Source organism: Muscardinus avellanarius (assembly GCF_963383645.1).
Source record: "Muscardinus avellanarius genome assembly, chromosome: 6".
In the NCBI taxonomy this organism is placed as follows: Eukaryota; Metazoa; Chordata; class Mammalia; order Rodentia; family Gliridae; genus Muscardinus; species Muscardinus avellanarius.
The window spans coordinates 59,320,856-59,345,759 of NC_137791.1; the positions used below are offsets into that span (position 1 = coordinate 59,320,856).

The 24,904-nt window shown below is 34.9% G+C and overlaps 1 protein-coding gene across 3 annotated transcripts in view; it reads right to left on the reverse strand.

Annotated features, from left to right (window-relative positions):
* Window positions 1-24,904, reverse strand: part of GRID2 (glutamate ionotropic receptor delta type subunit 2) — a gene marked incomplete at both ends in the record, with an annotated part of 1,485,932 nt that overhangs the window by 711,975 nt on the left and 749,053 nt on the right. The window lies entirely within an intron of this gene.

The window sequence follows — 24,904 nt, forward strand, 5'->3', positions numbered from 1 at the left end:
GGTTCAAATTACACTTTTTCAAAGAACAAGGACTTGTTGCTTACTTTCTTTCCTTTGTATTCAGTTATTTATAATGACTATGCTCTTTCTTGGATGCCCTACGAGCATCCAGATTTATTTAAATATACATTTTTTAAAAATAACATTAAGTGATGACTTCCGGGAAGATGGTGACCAAGAAAAGCAGTGTTTACGAGTCCTGCTAACACTCGATTTATATTGCCATAAAAATCAGCACTTTACATAGCCAGAAAACACTATCAGCAGAGAAATAAAATTTATAAATACAAAGGACAGAGAAAAAGACTAGACGAACAACCAGAGAGCAGAAAAGAAACCTGCCCGCTGTGCTGGCATCATCTTGCCTCTTTATGTAAATGGCCTCAACTCCCCAATGAAAAGACATAAAGTGGCAAAGTGGATTAAAAATCAGAATTCATCTATCTGCTGCTTGCAAGAAACACACCTTGCAGGTAAAGATAGTAACAAACTTAAGGTAAAGGGCTGGAGCAAGGTAATCCATGCTAATGGAACTCGAAGGCATACAGGTATAGCAACTATGATATCAGACGAGTTAGACTTCAAGCCCAGACAAAGAAGGTCATATTTTACTAGTGAAAGGAACAATCCAGCAAGAGTAAATAACAATAATCAATATCTATGCCCCAAACATAGGTGAAGCTACTTTCATAAAACAAACACTTTGTGTTAAGTCACATATAAATCTCAACACAATAATATTGGGAGACTTCAACACCACTCTCACACCATTAGACTGATCTTCCAGACAAAAGGTCAGTAAAGATGCCTCAAACCTAAAGAACACCATTAATCAAATGGACCTGTTGGACACATGTACAATATTTTACCCAACTATAGTGGAGTTTATATTTTTCTCAGCTGCTCACAGAACCTTCTCAAAAATAGATCACATCCTGGGCCATAAAATGAGCACTAGAAAATTCAAAAAATGCTACATACTTCTCAGTGTCTTTTTAGACCATAATGGAATGAAACCAGAAATCAACTCTAAGAAGACACAAAGAAACCACATAAATATGTGAAGACTGAAAACCACACTTCTGAATGAAGAATGGATCATAGAAGAAATAAGAGGTGAAATCAAGAAATTTCTAGAAATAAACAAAAATAGAGATACAACATATCTAAACCTTTGGACACTTTGAAGTAGTATTAAGAGGAAAATTTATAGCACTGAGTGCTCACATAAGATAAACAGAAAATCTTTAAATAAATATACTAAACAATACACCTCAAAACCCTTGAAAAACAGGAACAATCTAGCCCCAAAGCCAGTAGAAGACAGGAAATTATTAAAATCAGAGCAGAAATTAACAAAGTAGAGAATAAAAAATCAATATAGAAAATCAACAAAAACTAAAACTGGCCAGGAGGGTGGCTCACGCTTGTAATCCCCGCGTTTGGGAGGCAGAGACAGGAGAAGCACACAGGTTTGAAGCCAGCCACGCTGGCTTAAGAGACTCTGTTTCCAAATTTTAAAATTAAAAAAATAGGTATGAGAGTGTATCTCAGAAGTAGAAGGGTTTCCAGGAACCCCAATACCACAAAAAAAAAACACAACCCAAAACTGTTTTCTCAAAAAAATTAACAAGATAGATAAACCACTCGCCAACCTAACTAAAATTAGAGAGAATCAACCCAAATTATTAAGAGATGAAAAAGGAGACATTAATACTGACAGTGTAGAAATCCAGAGGATTATCAGAAACTACTTTGAAAAACTATACTCCAACAAAATGGAAAATCTGGAAGAAATTGACAACTTTCTAGACTAATACAACCTTCCTAAACTGAGTCAAGAAGATATAGAAAATTTAAACCAACCAATAGCAATCAAAGGGATGGAAACAGCAATAAAGATCTTACAATCAAAAAAAAGCCCAGGACCAGATGGTTTTCCAAGTGAATTCTATAAAGCCTTTATAGAAGAGCTAACCCCCAATACTCCTAAATCATACACCATGATCAGGTAGTGTTCATCCCAGGAATGCAAGGCTGGTTCAACATACGAAAATCAATCTATGTAATTCATCATATAAACAGAATTAAAGACAAAAATCACATGATCATTTCAAAAGAGGCTGAAAAAGCATTTGATAAAATCCAACATCCATTTATGATAAAAGCACTGCAGAGAACTGGAATAGAAGAAACATATCTCAACATCATAAACACAATCTACAATAAGCCCACTGCCAACATCATATTAAATGGGGAAAAACTTTGAGAATTTTCCCTCAAAACAGAAACAAGACAAGGATGTCCATTATCACCACTTCTCTTCAATATAGTAATTGAGATGCTAGCCAGAGCAATAAAACAAGAAAAGGAAATCAAAGGAGTACAAATAGGAAAAGAACTCAAACTTTCACTATTTGCAGATGACATGATACAATATTTAGAAAACCCAACAAACTCAACCAAAAGGCTTACAGAACTGATCAACGAATTCAGGAAAGTATCTGGATACAAATCAATCTTAAAAAATCAGAAGCTTTCCTGTATACCAACAATAAATGCACTGAAAAAGAAATTCAGAAAATACTTCCACTCAGGATCTCCCACAAAAAAAATAAAATACTTAGGAATAAACTTAACCAAGGAGGTAAAAGACCTCTACAAATAAACTTATAAAACATTGAAAAAAGAAATCATAGAAGAGCTTAGAAGATGGAAAGATCTTCCATGTTCATGTATAGGCAGAATAAATATCATTAAAATAGCCATCCTTCCAAAAGTTATCTACAGATTTAATGCAGTGTCCATTAAATTACCAAGATTAATCCTCACAGACATAGAAAAATCAGTCCTTAAATTCATTTGGAAAAACAAAAAACCCAGGATAGCCAAAGTAGTTGTCAGCAATGAAAACCATGAAGAATGACAATACCTGACTTTACTATACTAGAAAGCCATTGAAATTAAAACAGTATTGTACTGGGAAAAAAAAAAACAGATACATAGACCAATGGAGTAGAATAAAAGACCCAGAACCAAATCCACACATTTACAGCCAATTAATTTTTGACAAAGGGGCCAAAATCATACACTGGAAAAAAGATCACCTATTCAACAAATGGTATTGGCACAACTGGTTAACCATATGCAGAAAATTGGAAATTAATCCCACTTTTTCATCTTGCACAAGAAAAAATTCAAGATGGATCAAAGACTTGGAAATTAGACCAGAGACCTTGAGGTTCCTTGAAGAAAGCTTAGGTCTAACACTGCAACACAGAGGTAAAGTTAAAATCTTTCTCAACAAGACCCCAAAGACACAACAAATTAAATGGCAAATCAATACGTGGGATTGTATGAAAATGAAGAGCTTCTGTTCAGCAAAGAAAACTGTCAAGAACCTCAATCGAGAGCCAACAGAATGGGAGAATTTTTTTGCCACCTACTCCTCTGATAGAGGACTAATATCTAGAATATACAGAGAACTCAAGAAACTCAACACTAAACAAATAATCCAATCAAAAAAATGGGCAAGTGAACTAAATAGACACTTCACAAAAGAAGAAATTCAAATGACCAAAAAATGCATGAAAAAATATCCAACATCTTTGGCAATCAGAGATGCAAATCACAACTACCCTGAGGTTTCTACCACACCCAACTAGAATGGCAATCATTCAAAACACAAACAAAAACAAATGCTGGCCAGGATGTGGAAAAGTGGAAACTCTAAAACATTGTTGGTAGGATTGCAAATTAGTGCAACCACTTTGCAAAACAGTATGGAGAATCCTCAGAAGAAAGGGAAAAAATCTAACATTTGATCCAGCAATATCACTTCTGGGTATCTACGCAAAACAAAGGAAACCAAACTACCAAACTAATGTATGTTTATGTATGTTCATAGCTGCATAATTCACCATAGCCAAACTATGGAACCAGCCAAGATGTCCATCAACAGATGAATGGATTACAAAACTGTGAGATATGTACACAATGGAATTTTACTCAGTCATAAAAAAAAATTACATCATTTTCAGGGAAATGGATGAAACTGGAGGACATTATGCTAAGTGAGATTAGTCAGACACAAAAAATAAGATATCGGATGCTTTCCCTAATTGTAAGAACTAAGGAGAAATGGGTCATAGGAGGAACTGTAGATGAAAAAGGTAATCCTAAAGAGGAGCAAACAAGACAACCTTAATGATGGGATGGGAGGAGAGAAGAAGGAAATTCTCTAAAGCATACAGTGTACTTAAATATATCAAAGTCAACCACTAAGACAAGCATGGGAAGGAAGGATGGGGAGGGAATGGGGTTGGAATTGGTTAGGGGCTAAATGAGCAATGTGTACATGTATGTGCACACAAGTTTTTTTTTACCCTATTATGATGTATGAATACAATACATCAATAAAAAATTTAAAAAATAAAAATAACATTAATTATTTTCTCATAATGCTTGGTTTCCCATCATATAATTGAGCTGTAAAATTTTATCTTCTGTGTGTGACTTCAGTAAATTTAAAGCTGTCAGGTTTAGTGTGTGTGTGTGTGTGTGTGTGTGTGTGTGTGTGTGTGTGTAGATGCATGCACACGTGCGATAGGGTATCATTGTCTAGTGTGATGCACACTAGCAAAAAGTTGCCACAGGCACAAATGCTCTAAAAGGAGAAAGTGAACTATAGCAACACAGAGGAGGAAGCATCTCCCTGGATTTGGGAAGAATCTGAAAAAGGTTTTGGGAAGCTTCACTTGTCTCTCCAGATCTGCCTCCACCTCACTCTAGCTTTATGACATGGGAGGAAACATGCAGTAATGAATGGCTCCCAAGCCTCTGACTTCCTGGGATCCATCTGATGGAGAGAAGGAAGTGTCCAGTGTATTGATTCCCCTGGCTTCCTTCCTGCAAAGTTACTAAACCCAAGGATGACTGTTCCTCTCCAGAAATTCTTCTCTACAGAACTCTTTCCTCCCAGTTTCAGAGCTCTCTCCTTGCTCTTTTGAACATGGAATTGTAATCCCTCTTACTCTCTTTTAGTTCATGGTATTGCATTATAATGTGTTTTACTTATACCCTGCACAAACTTTTGTAAACAGACACACTGTAAAGAGGCACACACATACTCCTTTTGAGATATTGTAATTTGAGTGTGAAATTGGTGTCTGGTTGGAACAATGATTTATAGAACCTGAGACATGAAGGATAAGAAGAAGAAGATCAAAGAATTTCTCAAAGACCATATAGTCTATGGTGAATAAAAATAAAATGGCAGGATGTGAAAGTGCAAAGAATTTGTATGCAACTCTAAGAAATAACATACTTATACAAAAATTCATAAATATAATTCATTTTTCAGTTTAGAAAAATTACTTGGGCAGTATTTAGTTCTGAAGAAGTTTTGGAAGGAAGCTATATTTAGAGCACTTAGCCACCTAATGTAATAAGCCAGACAAGAGGAAGTGAGGGTTTACAAATACCTTAACAAAGGTAGTGTTTGTGGTGATAGAGAAAAATAAATGGGAGAACAGGTAAATTCTGTGAGAAGTGAGGAAAGGTGACTTCAAGGTGTCTGGCTTGAAAATCAGAATGGATAGAGGCATAATTTATTAAAAAACTAGAATATATGTTTGGTAAAGATTCAAAGAACCAATTAGAGAAGGAGTGAGGGGGAACAATTAGGTTGTTATATAAGAAGTAAATGTGTGCATTAAATAGTCTGAGTGGCACACTCTTGTAATCCTAGTACTTGAGAGTCTGAAACAGGAGGATCACAGGTTCAAGACTGGTAAGCAGTAACTTAGGAAAACCTATTTCTAAGTAAAAATTAAAACAGGTCTAGGCTGGGGTTTTACAACATCCCTAGGTTCAATCCTCAGTACCACTAAACATTAAAATATATATATTTTGGAGCCTGGTGTGGCGGCTCATAGTACTTGGGATACTGAGACAGAAAGATCATAGTTCAAACCAGCTAGCCCCAGCAACTTAGTGGGACTCTCAGCAATCTGGCAAAAACATGTTTCAAAATAGAAAGTAGAAAGAGTGTAGTTCAGAAGTAGAGTACCCCTGGGTTCAATACTAGGTATGTACATATACATAAATTGGAAGGGGGGCTGGATTTATTATAACATGGAATAAGGAAGTTAGATGAAGAAGTAGTACTTTAATTAGAAGTAATAGAAAACAAAGAGTTTAATATTTCATCTAGCCATAATATTCTTAGATGTGTAGATTACTACATGAATGTGGTACAAAGTAAAGTCAAATGCCTTTACATACAAAATTAAGAAGAAATTCTTAGCATATTTTTATGTTCAATATCAAAAGCTCAATTTTATGTGGCTTCTAAAATACACAAAGAATTTCAAAAAGAGCTCTTGTTTTTTAAATTATAATAAATGCGTGTTTTAATTTTTAAAATACCACTCTTGAGGTAGATAAATATGAAATACAGTGACTCTCCACTAAAGTCCCACACATTTTGCTTTCATGATAAAATGTTATTGAAGATGATATAATTAAAACATCCCCATGATATTTTGTCTCATAGAAATGAAACTCATTTGTCTCCAGCACAATATCCTTAATATTTATTACATAATATAGATAACAGCACAAGAGAGCCTGAAGGGTATGGCTCTCTCATCTCAAACCACATACCCGTCTCATTCATACATATATCTGCTACCTCTGTCTGTTATGAACTCCTCATTATTTCTTTTTATTTTCTTACTTCACTAAATACTTTTGACGTTATTTGTCACTTGTACAAATGATGACAGAACAGTCTTGCAGGTTTCTCCTGGGCCTAAAGAACAATGTGCTTGTGGTGTATCTGTGTCACTTCACCTAAGTAGTATAAATTGGCAGTCTGCCTAATACAGAAGGCAAAGTTCTCAAGGGCAAAGCTTCTACCCACATAGTAACCATCACAATGCTTATCAACATTTCTTAAATTGTTCAAAGGTTTGTTTATTTTATTTTGCATTTATTTATTTATTTACTTATTTATTTATTTTGCTTCCAGGACTTCAAAGGATAACACAGGCTGGAATTCTGCTGCAACTATCTGCTTAAGTTGAGCAGACTGCAAAGATACTGAAACCCTACTGAAATTTAAAAAGTTAATCACAACCTTGACCAAATATCAACTGACTAAGAAAGTAACATTTATAAGGCAAATTTCACCATTTACCATTTGAAACAACTGGCATACTGTCTAAGGTTTTAAACACTTGCATGTCTGATTTTCTTTATAAGTCCTTACATTTTATGTTAATGTTTGATTGTGTCACAAGCAACAGCTTTAGATTATAAAACACGCAATAGAAGAGGTCATATCTTTCTCGTTTCATAAATATATTCCTAAAGAAAAATAAGAGTTTAAGTCTTTTGGGGTTAACTAAGTTTTGGGTGATGTGATGAAGAAAGCTTTCTATAGTATTTCTACTCCCTGGTACTCACTTTCCCTTTAACCTCCAACTGGCTTAGTCAGTTGATAGAGTCACCTCACAAGTTTAATGAAGTCATATTCCTTTAGTATGTTGGTTCTAGAACAATATGATATCTTTAAAGATAGATTTGCCTGGCATGTCATGCTACAATTTTTATTTTTCATTTATTCTTATAGCTTAAAACTTGCAAAGAAGCTGGGCATGGCTGCGCACACTTGTAATCCCCGTGCTTGGGAGGCGGAGACAGGAGGATCGCGCAGGTCCGAAGCCAGCTGTGCTGGTTAAAGAGACCCTGTTTCCAAACAAAAATATAAAAAATAGGTCTGGCTGGGAGTGTAGCCCAGAGGTGGAAGGGCTTCCAGAAACCCCAGTACCACACACACACACACACACACACACACACACACACACACACACAAAAAGTGTGGTGTGACATTTTCTTCTCATTCATATTCAGGATTGTCCTGAGATCTTGCTAACTTCAATGTTTCTCTTCCTCCTTCTCTTTTGGATGAATGTCCCTCAAACTTTGATCATTTTCAGAGAATAGCGATACCACTACTAGAATGTCTGTTGTCTTATCATTAAGGCAAAGATCTATTCACAAATATTCAAAAGGTTAGCATTCATAAGAGAAAAACAGATACTTAGAATTTTTAACGAAGTTTAGCGTAGCAATTTCTGGCAAAATGTAGAGGCTGACTGCCTGGCTACAATCTAGTCTGTGGCCTTGGGAAGGCTGAACAACTTCCTACACCTTAGCTTCTTCATCTATAGAATAGGGATAGTAAAAGTACTTATCCTACAGGGTTATTAAAGATGTAAAATTAATTTGTAATTCATTTAACAGCATCAAAATGTGTATGTTACCTACATTCTTTAAAAAAGGATAAAATTACTGAAATTTTTGCATACCACTAGTTTATAAAATGTACCATTATAAATGCATTGCCATTTGACCCCATACAGCAAATATTTTATTCTTGTATTATAGTCAAATATTATATAGACTAGACTTTGTTATAAAAATAAAAACCAAAAATGAAATATGACTTCTCTCTGAAACTCATATCCTAAAAATTATAACTCCTCTTAGTGACAGCGGCAATCAAAACTGGACAAACATTTTCTTGATAGTACTGTACCAAAACAAAACTAGGGCTTAGTTTATTTTCAAACTCAGATGGTATCTTTCAAAGTAAATGCTCCAGACAAACAATAGCAACATCTGCTCATATTGATGAAAACTTTAGGACCAGTGGAGAGCCTTTATTAATGTTCAACTGGAAAGCAGATCATACAGTCAAGGAAAATCACAAACAGCCATAGCAATCATTTGCATTTTAATACAGCATTGCAATATTCTAATGCGGAAAAGATAATTTAAAATGTGAAAAATATTATTTTGTATAGCTATCAAATGGCCCACACTGGTGTTTTCTCAATAGTTTCTTAATCTTGGCCACCAACAACTGAACACACTAACATAAAACAAAAAGAAGTCATGCTCAATGGAGGACACATATTCAGCTCTTATAGACATTTTGAAAACAGAACCCCTTTGTGTTTGGAAGTCTTTGAAAATGTCAGAGCTGATTGCAAATGCACACTGCACATCTCACTGGAGACTGAACCCTATTGTTCCAGAATATTAAAAGCAGTTGTTTTAGACTTCTATCAGTATTTTTCTAATGTGTTATTGAGTTAAATCTGTTTGTACATCATTATCTAATTAGGTCAAGTAAATATGAAATGATAAGTGTTTAACATTGGTGTAAACTTCCTAAACACCTTTATAGTTTATTAAAGTAAAATATCACTCGAATGTACGATTGCATAGGAAACTCCTGTTTTAGGTATTTTTTCTATCAAAAACTATGAAGCTGAATTAGCTTTTAAGAAAAAGAGAACATGGTGGCACTCTGTAAAGCATAATTTAATAGGCAAGTTCAATACGACAAACAGCGATAGCAACAGGGCACATGTTTCTACCTTTATTTTATAGCATAACAATAACACAGGATTGTCTCTAATAGCTCTGGGTAGAGTTTGTGAAGGAACCTCTGCTACTGGACTTCCTTCACTTTCTTTTACAAAACTGACATTCGTAATTGAACATTACCATTTTAAGTTCCTCCAAATTTCTAAAAAAATCACATTTTTATTACCATTGAAATGCCTCTATTATTAAAAATATTAGCATAAAGGTAAAACAGTGTTCATTATACTTACAAAACTGAGCATGAACCATACGTTCCAGCAATACCACTTCTGTCTATCTACTCAAAATAATAAAAATTAAACTACCAAACAAATGCATGTGTATCTATGTTCATAGCTGCCCAATTCAAAATTGCCAAACTATGGAATCAGCCAAGGTATCTATAAACAGATAAATGGATTAAAAATCTATGGGATATGTACACAATGGAATTTTACTCAGGCATAAAGAAGAACAGAATTGTCATTTGAGAAGAAATGAATGGAAATGAAGAGCATTACGCTGAGATTAGTCGGTCACAAAAAGTAAAAAAAAAAAAATGGATGCTCTTCCTAATATAATGAAGCTAGAGAGAAAATGGGTCATGGGAGAAACTCTAGACAGGAAGAAGAAGCCATATATGAGCAAATAAGATGACCTAACCGATGGGGATTTGAAGGGGGAAGAGGGAAATTCCCGATTGTACATGTTGTACATTCACAAACCTTAATCACTTAGCCAAACATGAGAAGAGAGGGAGAGGGAATGGGGTGGGAATTGGGAAAGGCTAAATAAGTGATGAGTGCATGTATGCCTCTACCATCTTGTACTCCATTAAGATGCATGACTACAATGCACCAATATAAAAAAAAAAGTAAAGTGAGCATGGTATTCCAGGGAAAACATCATAGAAACTGACATAAATTCAAAAAGATAAATTGTAAACATGTTTGTATTTGGTAAGTTTTTTCTAAAGAGGCTTCATAGCATCATGGACATTGTTTCCTCAGTGAATCCATTACTGTCCAAGGTCAGGCCATTAGGACTGTTGAGTTAGAAAGTTGCTAATAGAAGAACATTTAGCACCACTCCATTATCAGTGCAGATTCACATTAGTGAAATACAGATGCAATAGATACTTGAATGTAACATTTTATAAACAAATATTTACAAACAAAAAATTATAAAAATATTTTACAAACATTTTATAAACATCTGAGCAATTTATTTCTTTTCTATAGTAGACCCAATATGGAAGCAAATTAAAGTCAACAGGGCACACAAACATCCTACGTCAGTACAGCAGAGTTAGAAGATTCAAATTTCAATGTCTGGCAGCCTGAGAAGTTCGGATATGGCCTTTAAATTGACCTTTTTTGTTTTAATTTTTTTATTGGGACTGGAGATTGAGATCAGGGATATTTTAGTTCTCAGGTATCCACCTTGTACTTTTTACTTTTTTATTTTGAAACAGACTATTACTAGTTTGCCCAGAGTCTCACTAAATTGCTAAGTCTAGTCTTGAACCTTCAATCTCCCATCTCAGCCTCCCATGTCCTGAGATTTTAGTCATAAGGTACCACACCTGGCTTCCAAGGACATTTATATAACAGAGGACACTTTGGTCTTGGGGAGTAGTTGGCTGGGAGATGGGTTGGGAGACTAAAGCATTGCTCCTGCATTAGAGCCTATTAAAATGCTATTTTGCTCACCTGGAATGAAGACTGGGCACTTTCCCTGAGTCGCTGCAGAAAGTACATAGAACTTTATTTATCTATTTACCTAAATATCCCTTAACCTTTACTTTAAATGATTTGTCACACCATTATCAAAGATTAAAAAGTAAACTGAAATAATTTGATTATATTTTGACAGGTGAAGCTTTGGCTTCCTTTTCCCCTCTTTTTACAAGTGAATGTTCTTAAGGGATCCTTCACCTGAGATTAGACTTTGTTTTGGTAATCAGAGGAAACAGAATACAGCTGATTCTTTGTGTCTAATGCATTAAAGAACACCCTGGCCCCAGGACTTAGGTGAAGCAGGCAGTCAGGAACTAGCTAACACATACATGTCATGCTTCAGTGTTGTTGTTGTTGTTGTATTTTTGTTATTGTTTCTTAACACATACATGCAAAAGGAATAACTGACCTCACTTGAATGTTAAGAAATGTGTGTATACACACCAAAGTGTAGCTCCTCTGCCTATGAAAGAGCTTTTGAAATTGTTATAGGAATAAAAAAATCACTTAAAACTTCATCTCAATTTATAGCAATAGTGAGATAATTAGAAGCCATAAGAAATTTTTCGTAAAGCACAAACTAGTTAATAGAGTTTCATTTATTATGTGGCACATTGTGAGATTCCTCTTTCCAACTTAAAATAGTAAGAAACTCACGAGTTCACCCAAGGTGAAAGTGGATATTAAGGAGCATAGTACAGAGCCATAGGGATTCTTAGGCTTGAATTAAAGCCCAAAATCATTTCTGAAGAAACATGTTACCAAAATGATTGAAAAGACACTTGGGAAAAACCAAACCATGTATCAGAGATAAAAAGATAACAGATCAAATAACACAGCAAGCTCTGCTGCTTGAGCCTTCTCAAAACAGCTTCAAACCAGACAATAAAGCTCAGAAATAGTGCGGATAATATGAAATCTTGAGAAAGTGGGAGAAATAGAAAAAGAAGGAGGAAAAGGGGAGCAGAGAAGAGTGGAGAGACAGCACCAAAAAAGAGTTACCAGAATAGTTAATAGAATGTACTCCTTTTCTAAAATAAATGCGGGACTTATAATGTCTCACAGACAGTCCAGGTTCACCCTTTAAACAAGAACAGCAAAAGGATCGGCTGCTTAATAAAGAAGTGAAACCATATGAAAAGGAAAAGTTAATTAGCATTCAACTAATAGGCAAGACAACTTGAGCACTCCCAATTGAGCACTTTTAAAAAGTAAGCGTTGGACTCATTTAAATATGCTGGAAGTTGAGCACCAGTAGAGGCTTTCACCGCACGCTGAGTACTGATTGAGCTATTTCGAAGCACATCGAGCACTTTTCTGTGTGAATTCTTAGCCAAATTTTCATACCCCCAACCCTCCCTCTGCCTACACAGCTGCTAATCAAGAGGTGCCTTCCCGGTATGAAATTCCTTTGCCAATTAGAATTACATTTTAGCCTTTCATCTTTTATGTTTTAAGAGAATTAAGAAATAATAATAATTAGTGAGTATATGTCAGATTGAAGTTCATTTCTGCTAAAGAGATTTCAGGTAAGCCAATTCCATCCCCATAAGGCTCAAGTTAAATTCTGGAAATTAGCAACCATGCTGAGAGAGCTGCGAGACCCGTGCCCAAACTGAACTGTGGGCATCACAAAGGATTTTCACTGGCACATTCCTCCAGGTGTTTAAAATCAGCCCAGAAAGGAAGCAAACACCAGTGGTGCAACTCCCTAGACTTTGGCAACTGTGTCAAGACTCTCACAAGGCGGGGCCTCAGCAACAGCTAAGAAAATATTTTCATGCTATGTAAGGCAATCATTTTCCTAGTGCTCCACTTCTTGCAGAATTGAATGAAATAATATATTAAGTATTTTTGAGTATCAATTGTATGTAGGTGCTATATCAAATAATACTGAGAATATGAAATTAAAAAGCCACTAAACTCAGTATTTTTTGCTTTTTCATTGGAAGAAACAGCAGACCATCTTGACCTAGAGTGTAGGATGCTAATTTCTCTTCTTAAACTTAATGAGATTTTATTTTATTTTTTGTGGTACTGGGGGTGGAACCCAGAGGCTTTCTACCTCCGGGCTATACTCCCAGACCTTTTTATATTTTATTTGGAAACAGGGTCTCACTAAGTTGCTGAGAGCCTCACTAAGTAGCTGAAGTGGGCTTTGAACCTGTGCGATCCTCCTGTCTCAGCCTCCCAAAAGAGGGATTACAAGCACGCACCACCACGCCCAGCCTAAACTTAATGGGATTTTAATAGATCCTTTCTTTATTCCTGATATTTATATTTATAATATTTTATTGGAGGTATTGGTTTGCAATCAATTTTTAGTTGTTTGTTTGCTTATGGAGGGAGATGTTTATAAATAAGAACAAATGTCTGAATATGATCCCAGATATAACAATATTAACAGATGTCAGTTCTAGGGAGCCCTGTCTAAAGAACTAGCTGATGTTAAAAGCTTACTTTATAATTCTACATTGCACATATAGGAAAAAAATATCGGCTGAGTATGGTGGCACATGCCTGTAATTCCACTACCTGAGAGTCTGAGATAGGGGGTTTGCAAGCTTGAAGTCAGCCTCAGCAATTTAGCAAGACCCTTCAACAATTTATTGAGAACTTGTTTGGAAATAAAAAAAGATAAAGAGGAATGAGGGCATAGCTTTGAGGTAGGATCCCCAGGGTTCAATCCTAGTACCAAAAAATATATATTTTTCCAAAAATGCGAACTATATCTCTCCTATCTTACATTCTATGCTAGTTTTGAACCAGTTTGGTTCTCCACCTGGATAATTAAAAAATATTACAAATAAATATACTATGTATAAGCAGCTATTATCATCTACTCTCAACCTAAAATAAGTAAACAGAGTAGGTTGGATTTTATAATTGTAGTGGTTATTTTCAATTATGTTTTAGAAATTATTGGTTGATTATGAATTAGACACTTTGAGAATTGAATTCAATGTAAGACAAACTCTCATAGAAGGATGAAAGAGTAAAGGAAAAATAGATATTTAGGGTTTGATTCTTATTTAAATAAGTATGACATATATAAAACTCTTAAAGTCAAGTAGCTACAATGACCAATTTCTAAAAAAAAAGCTAAAATTTTTACTATTAATTAGAGATTGGTAAATATATTAGTTTGCATATGGTAAAGTATTTAGAGTTTAATAAAGAAATTCATTTAGTTGACAGTCTAATTAAGGAGAGCAGCAAATGGCCAGTGAGCTCAGTTGGTTAGAGCATGGTGCTAATAAGGAGAGCAGCAATAATGAAAATGCTAGAAATTGATACTTGCAATCCAAAATTCAAAAAGACATGTATTTTCTAAACAAATCTAGAAAAATAATATGATTAGTCACAGGAAAATTTAAAAGATCACTTTATAGTTTCTTTTTTCCATCTCTTATTATTATCAGAATTCCTGTCTTTCAAAGTATCAAGTGATTTTTTTTTCATCCAGAGTATATTAGCATCATTAGGAATAATTTCAATTTCTTTTGGGACCTCTAGTTTGGCTTACATTGAGCCAACTCACTATATCATATAATGTACAAAAAGTGGTCTATTTCCTTTAGAAGCTTAAATATAAGAGAGTAGATATGGAATTTGGGGACTGATACCTCAATGCTCTACTTAAATACTTAAATCCACTCATTCTTAGAGGGATACGGTCCAATCTCCAACCTCACTATAGTTTATATGAAATTGAGTAGCTCAAGTTTGGTGTGGTTTTGATCTTGTGGTCTAAGTGGAGGCATTAATCTGAAATACAACCTGCCAGGTGCCATGTGTCTCAGTACTGAACACCATAAAGCAAAGGGCTGTGGAAAAATATTGTTAAAACAGAAGATTTATTGTATCTCTATGAAACCAATAAAACAAAATGGACTACTGATTTTGATTCAACTGAAGGAACAATACTAGGGGCGTAAGTTTTCGTGTTGGGGTGCCTGGGGATGCTGGTAGGTTGGAGAAGGCATTTACTGTGGAAAGGGGGCCCTGAACAATGACGGCAGCAACAGCATAATGTGAGGGTGACCTGTGAATATTCTTCTAAGCAACACATTTTCCAAGAAATATGTGGAGCAGCAGCTGGATCATGGACACAACGACTTAATGCCAGAATCCTTGTGTAAAGGTGAGGTATGGAAAGACCCCAGGGATTCTGCACTGATAGTTAGGAGACAACCAATATTCAAGAACTTTAGATAGTAGGGATTGCCAGAAAAGCACTCCTTTATTTTTATTATCTCCAACAATGAATGTGCCTTAGGCAAGAGGGCCAAGAAATGCAATTAGATACCATTTTGAAATGCAATTCCATAGATGTACTAATTGCTAAACTTCTTAGTTACTGATACTGAAAAGTTAATTATGTGAAGTTATCTTTGTTACCAGAGCTCTACTTTCTCTTAATAGCAGCTATTCTGAATTTTAGACAAAAGTTTTTTTAAACATAAATTCAATGTCTAAAGCAGGCTCATCTGCTAGTTGGATTTGTTTATTTTGTGCTCTTAGTTTGTTTCCAAACACATCAATTTATCTTGAAAAAGAATAAAAATGATAGAAGAGGGACTGTATAATTTAGAAATACTTAAAGGTTCATTATATCAAAAACAGTTACATAAATAAAAGCATAAATTCTACTTAGAAAATGCAAGTCTCAAAATTATGATTTCATTTCTGCCCAAAGTTTGTGAAATATTTTGTTTATAGCTACACTGAGTCAGATCAGATTCACCAAGAGAGGGTTTGGGTGATGATGAAAGTTTATTTCAGGCACTTGCAACAGTTTCACACTTGTATTGCTATGAAATATAATAATGCCTGTGCCCTTCCTAGACCCCAGGTTCTCTAACCTTTTGGACCTGCAGCAGCTCTTCTGAATCAAAGATGGAGCATCACCACCATGTGTTCCTCCACAGTCCCATGTGAGGCTGACTGACTTTTTGAACCTCTTAGATTAAAGCAGCATTGGCATTATTCTTTTGTTCTGAGAGTACACATTCAGCATATCTAGTGATCTTGTCATACCAATAATTAGTCATACCAATAATTAACTCTTATGAGTCATTGGAATTCTAATAATTCCTTTCACTCCAAAATTCATTCATGTCATAATACATTTTTCAATGTATTCTCTCTCTCTCTCTCTCTCTCTCTCTCTCTCTCTCTCTCTCTCTTAGCTTATACATCATACAAAATTAAATCTATTTTTTGTTCAAATATCCTATTTTTACCTATAAAGGACACAAACATGACAAAAATCCTCAATTTCAACCAATTCCCTCACTATATCATGAAATAGACCTTATTTTTTATTTTATTTTATTTTATTTTATTTTATTTTTTGGTGGTACTGGGGTTCCTGGAATTCCTTCTACCTCCAGCTACACTCCCAGACCTATTTTTATATTTTTATTTGGAAACAGGGTCTCTTAAGCCAGCAAGTCTGGCTTCTAACCTGCGCAATCCTCCTGTCTCCGCCTCCCAAGCGTGGGAATTACAAGTGTTGGCCAACACGCCCGGCTTAGACCTTACTTTTAAAAAATGATATCCCAGACCCTCTTTATGTGTGATTTAAAAGGAGTAAGGCTTACTGGCTATTTCTTCTGTAAATAGAAACATGTTGGGATGTCGTTTTTATTTGCGCTGTGTACCAAGAGAGGAAAGACAGTGTGCTCTTTATCAACCACCCACACTTAGTTCTGCTGTTACTTTTTGAGTGACCTGGAGTTAGTTTCACAAACTCTCTGCGTCTCAGTTTTCTCATCTCTAAAATGAGGCCAAACACTGCACCTCCCGAATAGCTTTGACGTGTTGACTAAATGAGTAATTATGTGAAACACTGAAATCAGTGTCTGGCACATAAGAAAAACTCAATGAATGTTAGCTATTACCTCTGGCAAGGATTTTACAGGATAAAAAGGAAATTTACTTTCCAATGACAGTCAATTCACTTTACTTCTTGATACTAATTAGTTACACTTACCAAACTATGTGGATGATTTCTTTCTTTTTCTTTTTCACTGTTTTGTGCTAAAACTTTTAGGCAGACTGACTTGACTCTCAGATGAAATGTTCAAAAATCACAACATGAACTTTCAGATAAAATCCTCTTCTAGAAAGTTAAATGTTACTTGAAAATCAATTATATTCTCAAAAAATGTATTTCACAATGAACTTGTGAGACAATATTATGAAAACTTGGAAAATATTTACTAAGTTAAAACAACAAAATAAAAATCAACTTTATCTATAGACAAACGTTTATATATCATTGCTTTGGATTTTCGTTTGTGGATGATGTACTATCACTCTCATCTTCTGGGACTTTTTTGAAGATGACAGAGATGACCTGTATGGTAATTGGTAGTGTCAGATACCTGAGAAGAGCCCAATCAATGCTTGGTAGCTAGTATTAAGGACAAAGTAAAAGGCAGTTATATGCTAGATGTAAACTTTCATCAAAATTATTTAATCTATAATCATATGTTATAGATTAGTGATTATTAAACAAGTGTAACTTTATCTATTGCCACAAATAGAGTAGGTAGGCTAAGGCCTAATTGGTGGCAACACAAATTCCACTACACATACTAAAATGTATTGGACCTCCGCATAAACAAAACATTATCTGACTCAAACTGCCAATATTACTAAGGTTGAAAAAAATCTGTTCTAAGCCAGGTGTGCTGGCTCATGCTTGTAATTCCATACTTGGGGGACTGAGACAGGAGGATCACAGGTTCTTAACCAATAAAAAAAAGTAGGGCTAGGAGTATAGTTTGGAAGTAGAATACCCCTGGGTTAAATTTCCAGTAGAAAGAAAGAAAATAAAAATATGTATATTTATATCTACACAAGTTTTTTGCTTCATTTTGATGTATAAATACAATGCACCAATAGAAATTTAAACAAAAAAAGAGAAAAATATCTCTTCCAAATAAATATCTCCAACTCTCTTGTATTAGTTCAATTCATAGGCTTTTACACTCTGTGGACCCATTAGAAATGTATAAATAAAATACAGAAGAAAGTAAGACGTTTTCTTATTAAATCTGATACTTTAAAAATAATTTTTTTTTTTTTTTGGTGGTACTGGGGTTCCTGGAAGCCCTTCTACCTCCGGGCTACACTCCCAGACCTATTTTTACATTTTTTTAAATTTGGAAACAGGGTCTCCTAAGCCAGTGCGTGCGGCTGGCTTCGAACCTGTGCGATCCTCCTGTCTCTGCCTCCCAAGCGCGGGGATTACAAGCGTGCGCCACCACGCCCGGCTAAAAATAAATTTTTTATTTAAAAAATTACCACTGGAAAGAAGCATTACCAACGTAGAACAAATTTAATCTAACTCTACCAAATTTAGGTTAGCAAAAGTTAACTTTACAATATACAAGTGCTAACTAATCAAGAGTAAACAAAAAAGTAGGCAAACAATAGTTAGGTTTAAAGTTTCATTTCATAATTAGAAGCCTGAAAATAAAATCATACAAAAAGTTTGTAGATTTAAAAATACTCTAGATTAGAAGTATGCCTTACAACTGACTAGCTGGAGCACTGATGTGACTGAGAATGCAAATTGAAATATTTAGAAAACTTTATGAAATACACACCACCAACAATTCCTTTCAGCTTAATGTTCATCATCCTTCTTTTACTTTCCCTTCACAATCAGAGCATGCTTACATATCATGCCAGTTCTTCAAAATTAAAGTGTCTACCTACTTCTTAAGGTCAATGCCAATGTTCGCTAAATCATATACAGATTATTACAAAACAAGAATCAAAGTTAAAAAAATAGTGTTTCGTATGTAATGAATTTTAAATGTTATTTTATCTAAGCAAGTTTCCTGTAATATCTTTCAAACCGAAGTTTTTAATTAGTTCAATAGGGCTAAAAATCTATGGATTTGATCAAATAATACTGAAAAAAACAATATCAACTAGTCATTGACTAAAAGCATTTTGTTTTAAGAAATACATGTAACAGGTCAACTTATTAATATATGTATATAGATTTTTAAGTATATGAAAACCGCTAAAATATGGTGCAGGTTCATGGTTCATAAAGTTGTAATTTGGGTTTAAAATGCCTCTCCACAAGCTAATGTGTTAGAGGCACATTCCCTGGTGCAGGAAAGCTCAGAGGCGGGCACGGCTAAAGGAAGTGGGCCACAGGGGGCTTGGCCTTGACAGCTCTATCTGTCCCAGGCTCCTTCCTGTTTCTTTTTCTCTGTGTCTGCAGCCACAGATTTTCTCTACCACTCTGTGCTGCCTTAGTTCCTGCCTTAAAATCAGTGAACTAGGGCCTGCACCTCTGAAACCAAGAGCCCACACAAACTTTTCCTCCTTGAGGCTGTTGTACTTGTCAGGCATTTTGTTCACAGCTGCGAGGAAATCTGACTAAAACAAACTACTAATCTGTTATTGCCTTCTTTTCTGACTTTGTATCCTAGAATTCTGCTTCAGATAACTCATGGACCCTGTCCTACCTTATTTTAAGTGTACTTCTTGAGCTGGGTGTGGTGGTGCGCACTTGCAATTCCAGTACTTGAGAGGCTGAGACAGGAGGATCAAAGGTTCATGGCCAGCCTCAGCAACTTAGTGAGGCCTTCTGCAACTTAGTTAAACCCTGTTTCAAAATAAAAAGTAAAGCCGGGCATGGTGGTGCATGCTTGTAATCCCAGCATTCGGGAGGGTGAGACAGGAGGATTGCGGTTCGTGGACAGCCTCAGCTACTAAGTGAGGCCTCCACAACTCAGTGAGACCCGGTTTCAAAATAAAGAATAAAAAATGAGCAGGAGGTGTAACCTGGATGTCGAATGCTCCTGGGTTCCATCCTCAAACCCGCAAAAAAAAATAAACAGTAAAACATAAAATATAAAAATAAAAAGTAAAGAAGGGCTGGGGGTATAACTTTGAGGTAGAATCCTCCTGGGTTCAAGCCATAGTAGTAGTAATAATAATAATAATAATAATAATAATAATAATAATAATAATAAAGTATACCTCCTGAGCTTTTATCTCAGCTTTTGTCCTCAACTTCTCTTTATCTATGGAAGAATGCCTTTTGGCTACATTGTTTTAAATCTAAATTCTAAATCTTGTTTTCAAGTATTGACTTTGTGAAAGTTGTCAGGATCAAAATGGAATTGCTCGTATCCATCCTAGCAAAAAGAAATAAATAAATCCAAAATATTATGAAGAAAGGATTCTCACATATGATTGCCTGTTACTAACTATAACAAGACTGCCAGAATCACAGCCTTGCACAAAGGCCAACACACCTTACACAAAATATACTTCTGTAAGGACATCTGCCCAGCAAGTATCTTTTCAACCTGAGATTGCCATCATTCTGTTATTAATCCCTGTAGCCAAATATTAGTGTTTCAAAACAACTTATATGACCCTCCCTATCTTTTCCTATAAAAACTTCCTCTTGACTCAATTTTTTTGAGTTTACTATACACATGTATTCCAATTGCAATGCTAATCCATTCTCAAATAAACATTATTCTTTGGATAATATTTCTTTGACTGTATTTAGTTTGACAATTTAACTGCTGTCTTACAAAATATAATACATATTAAGTGCTTAATACTTCATTTTATTTCATTTTATTTTTTGGTGGTACTGGAGGTGAAATCCAGAGGCTTTCTAACTCTGGGCTATACTCCCAGACCCCTTTTATATTTTATTTGGAAACAGGGTCTCACTTAAGTTGCTGAGAGCCTCACTAAGTAGCTGAGGCTGGCTTTGAACCTACGTGATCCTTCTGTCTCAGCCTCCCAAGCGCGGGAATTACAAGCGTGCGCCACCACTCCCGGCTGTGCTTAATACTTTAAATTGACTGGATTTATATGTTTGTATAATTTTACTATTGGATAAAAATGTAAATATTTAATCTTTTAACTTTCAGCTACAGGATTTATTTTTTTCTAATAAAAAGGGGTGTTGCTAGAAAAATCCAAAGAATTTTCCTAATTCTTTTCTGTCTAGAAAATTTATTTCCCTCTTATTTAACTGTGTTTACTATGAAAAAAAAGTTTGAATAGAATTGAAACCTAAGGGACTAAATCTTAGACAAAGCTTCGTGGAGTGGTGATATCTTAACACCTGTTCCTTTACACATCTAGGATATTGATTTTGTCAGTAAGCATTTAAGAAATTGATTAAGTTCTAGGGGATGAAGTCACACTAACCCAGGTTGGCAAATGAGTCTGAACGCCAGTCTAAGCTACATTTGTGTGGCTGCCCAGTCCAGCAGGGCAGAGTATAATATTCTAAGTTGTTGTCATTTATCAATGGAAGTAAAGGTACTTGTAGCATATATTTGTCACTTACATACTAAGCAAATTTACTAGAAATATAGAAAGTGCCAGGTAAATTAATTTGCTAATTCATTGTTTGCCACAAATTCATCTATACAGTGCTTAGAATTCATGTACTCCCCATTTTCCTAGTGTTGAGAGTGGAAGAACCCTTATCTTTGAGGGCTTTTTAACTTGGACCATAGTAAGTCCTAATGAATTTTGCCTGACATACTAGAGAGAACACCTCTACCTGTACATGTGGGCAAATTTTTGTCTTCCAGGACCAGTGTCTTCACAATAATGAACATTGCCAAATTCTATTTTCCAAATTTATTAGTCCATTCAAACCACTCCCCTCCATTTTTTATATTTTCTATTACAACTTCATGAAGGGAAAAGAAAACAATAAAAATGTAATCACTCTTGGATTCATTCACATTCTGGTATTGTTTTGATAAGACTATAGCGAATATGATAGGTTTCTTTGAAATAGCAAAGACTGCTCAGTTATACTGTCACAAATAAACTTTGATATGGATGATCTAGATAGAGGTAATCTATTCCATTGTCTGCAGACTTTATTTGATTAGGTTTTAGATAGAATCTTTGTTTTATTTATACTCAATTCCCTCTGGAAGTAACTTAACTGTTTTATTTCTTATGGTTTTATTATTTTGCACTTTTTATGTTCATTCTGTTTCTTTATTAGTTTACATCCCTTGGTATATAGGAACATATATCATTCATTATTGTATTCCTACAACACTTTATACATTGACTTGCATGGAGCTTTACTCATATTGTTTGAATGAATGGAAAAGTGAATAACGGATTAGAGCACTTCAATTTTCTTTGTTTTGAAGAGTGAAATAAAAGTGACTTTATATTTAAAATAAGACCTACATTTATGTTCAGGTATTTTCTTGTTTGTTTTCAATAAATAGAATGATATGAAAATGTTGGACACATTTAGGAACCTCAAATAAAGGAAAATCTAGCACAGTAGATGTTGTAAAAGCAGAGAAATGTTAAATGACCTGTATACTATTAAGAGAATTTCATAGCAAACTGTTCACCACTATCAGTATCCCCTCCATGGTCATGGTGGATAGGTGGTTTATAGCAGTCCAAGTTGGAAGTTTGGCCTCATCTGTTCTTTGTTTAGTTTTCATGTTCAGGAAAACCTTCTGAGGGTTAAATTGAGCCCTCATTAGCAAAGCAAAGCTCAGAGCTGTTTCAGGCCTCCTTAACAAGACCTGTCATACACAATTTTTGTTAAATGAACAGTAAAATAAATCTAAGCCAAATCTGACAGGATGGGAGAGAGGAGGGATTGATGTGGGAAATGGAGAAGGGCTAAAAGGGTGGTGTGTAAATGTATTCTTCTACTATTTTGTACCCCAGTAAGATGAATGACGATAATGCACCAATTAAAAAAGAGAATTTTTAAATTTAAAAACAATTATGGTTGTGGGGTGGCTAGTAACTGGACTGTCTTTCAAGTCCAATATGAGCTTATTGAGCTAAAATAAAAACATATTTAAGACTGGTTCAAATATAAATAAAATTTATGATATCAAAAAACATAAAGTCAGGAATGAATTCCTCTCAGATTTCTTTTTTAAAAAAAGTTAAATTAAAATTATTTTTCTCTAGCATTTGTTGTTTGTGTTTTTGTGATTGCCATTCTAGTTGTATTTAAGTGAAATCTCAGGGTAGTTGTTATTTGGATCGCTCTGATTGCTAATGATGTTGAGCATTTTTATACATTTATTGAACATTTGAATTTCTTCTTTTGTAAAGTGTCTATTTAGTTCATTTGTCCATTTTAAAAAATGTTGGAGAGAATGTGGAGAATCAGGAACTTTAATATATTGTTGGTGGGATTGCAAATTACTGCAACCACTTTGGAAAATTGTATGGAGAATCCTCAGAAGAATGGGAACAAACCTACTATCTGATCCAGCATATAGTAGGTATCTTTTGTGTCTACTCAAAAGAATGGAAACCAAATTACCAAACTACTGCGTGCATATCTATGTTCATAGAAGCATAATTCACAATTGCCAAACTATATAATCAGACAAGATGTCCATCAAAAGATGAATGGATTACAAAACTACGGGATATATACACAATGTAATTTTATAAAGAAGAACACAATTACTTAAAGAAGAGCACAATTACTTCATTTACAAGGAGATGGATGGAAATGAAGAACATTATGTTAAATGAGATTAGTCAGTCACAAGAAGTAAGAAATTGGATGCTCTCCCTAATATGTGGAAACTAGGGAGAAAATGGGCCATAGGAGGAACTCTAGATAAAGGATGAGAAGCCATAAATAAGCAAATAAAGAGACCTATCTGGGGGTGATGGGAGGGGGAAGAGGGAAATTCTCTAAAATACATGATGTATATTCACAAACATATCAAAGTCAATCACTAAGCCATACATAAGAAGGAAGAATAGAGGAGGGAATGGGAAAGAAATTGTAAAGGGCTAAATGAGTGATGTGTGCATGTATGTCTCTAGATGTATGTATCTACCTTCTTGAACCCCATTAAGATGTGTGGCTACAATGCACCAAAAAATAAAAAAAATGATTTTTTCTCTTAGAATTTTATGTGACTGTAAAAAGCATATGCATATAGAACAGTCGAGTCTTTAGGTGACTGACCACCAGCTGCTACTCGATGACCTAGAAAGAGTTACAGCTTTTACTAAAGAATCCCAAAATGTTAACATTGGTCACCATGGAATCATGAGAAGGTTCTTTTTCCCATGAAGTGATCAGCATAGTCCTTCATTTTCTCATTTTCTCCTAAAGATATGTGCTTTATATTATAGGGGAAAATATGACAGACATAGGATACAGTGTAGGCATCATGCACCTATGCTATTATATACACTAACTTCAATTTTATTCACTAGTGCTAGAAACTTCTAATGTTCTTTTCATGCTTGAACATGTGCCCTCTCTTAAATGGATACTACTGGCCTTCATATGGAAAATGATATGTATGATTATCTCCAACTGCCCATTTTTTGCAATGCAATCCATTACAGATTCACTTAAAGCAACATATACATTTGCATTTAAAATAAAGCTGGTTTCTAGAGAAAACATAGGAGGATATCTCTGTGACTTTGGAGTGGGAAGCTTTCTTAAAAAAAAAAAAAAAGACATAAAGTACAACTGAACATGGTGGCCTGTGCCTGTAATCCTAGCTACCTGGGAGATTGTGGTGGGAGAATCACAAATTTGTGCCCAGCCTGGGGAAATTTAGTGAGATCTTGTTCCAAAATAAAAGTAAATAAATAAATAAATAGAGTTGGTGGTGTAGCTCAGTCCTAGAGTGCCCCTGAGCTTAATCCCTAGTGCTGCAAAATGGAAG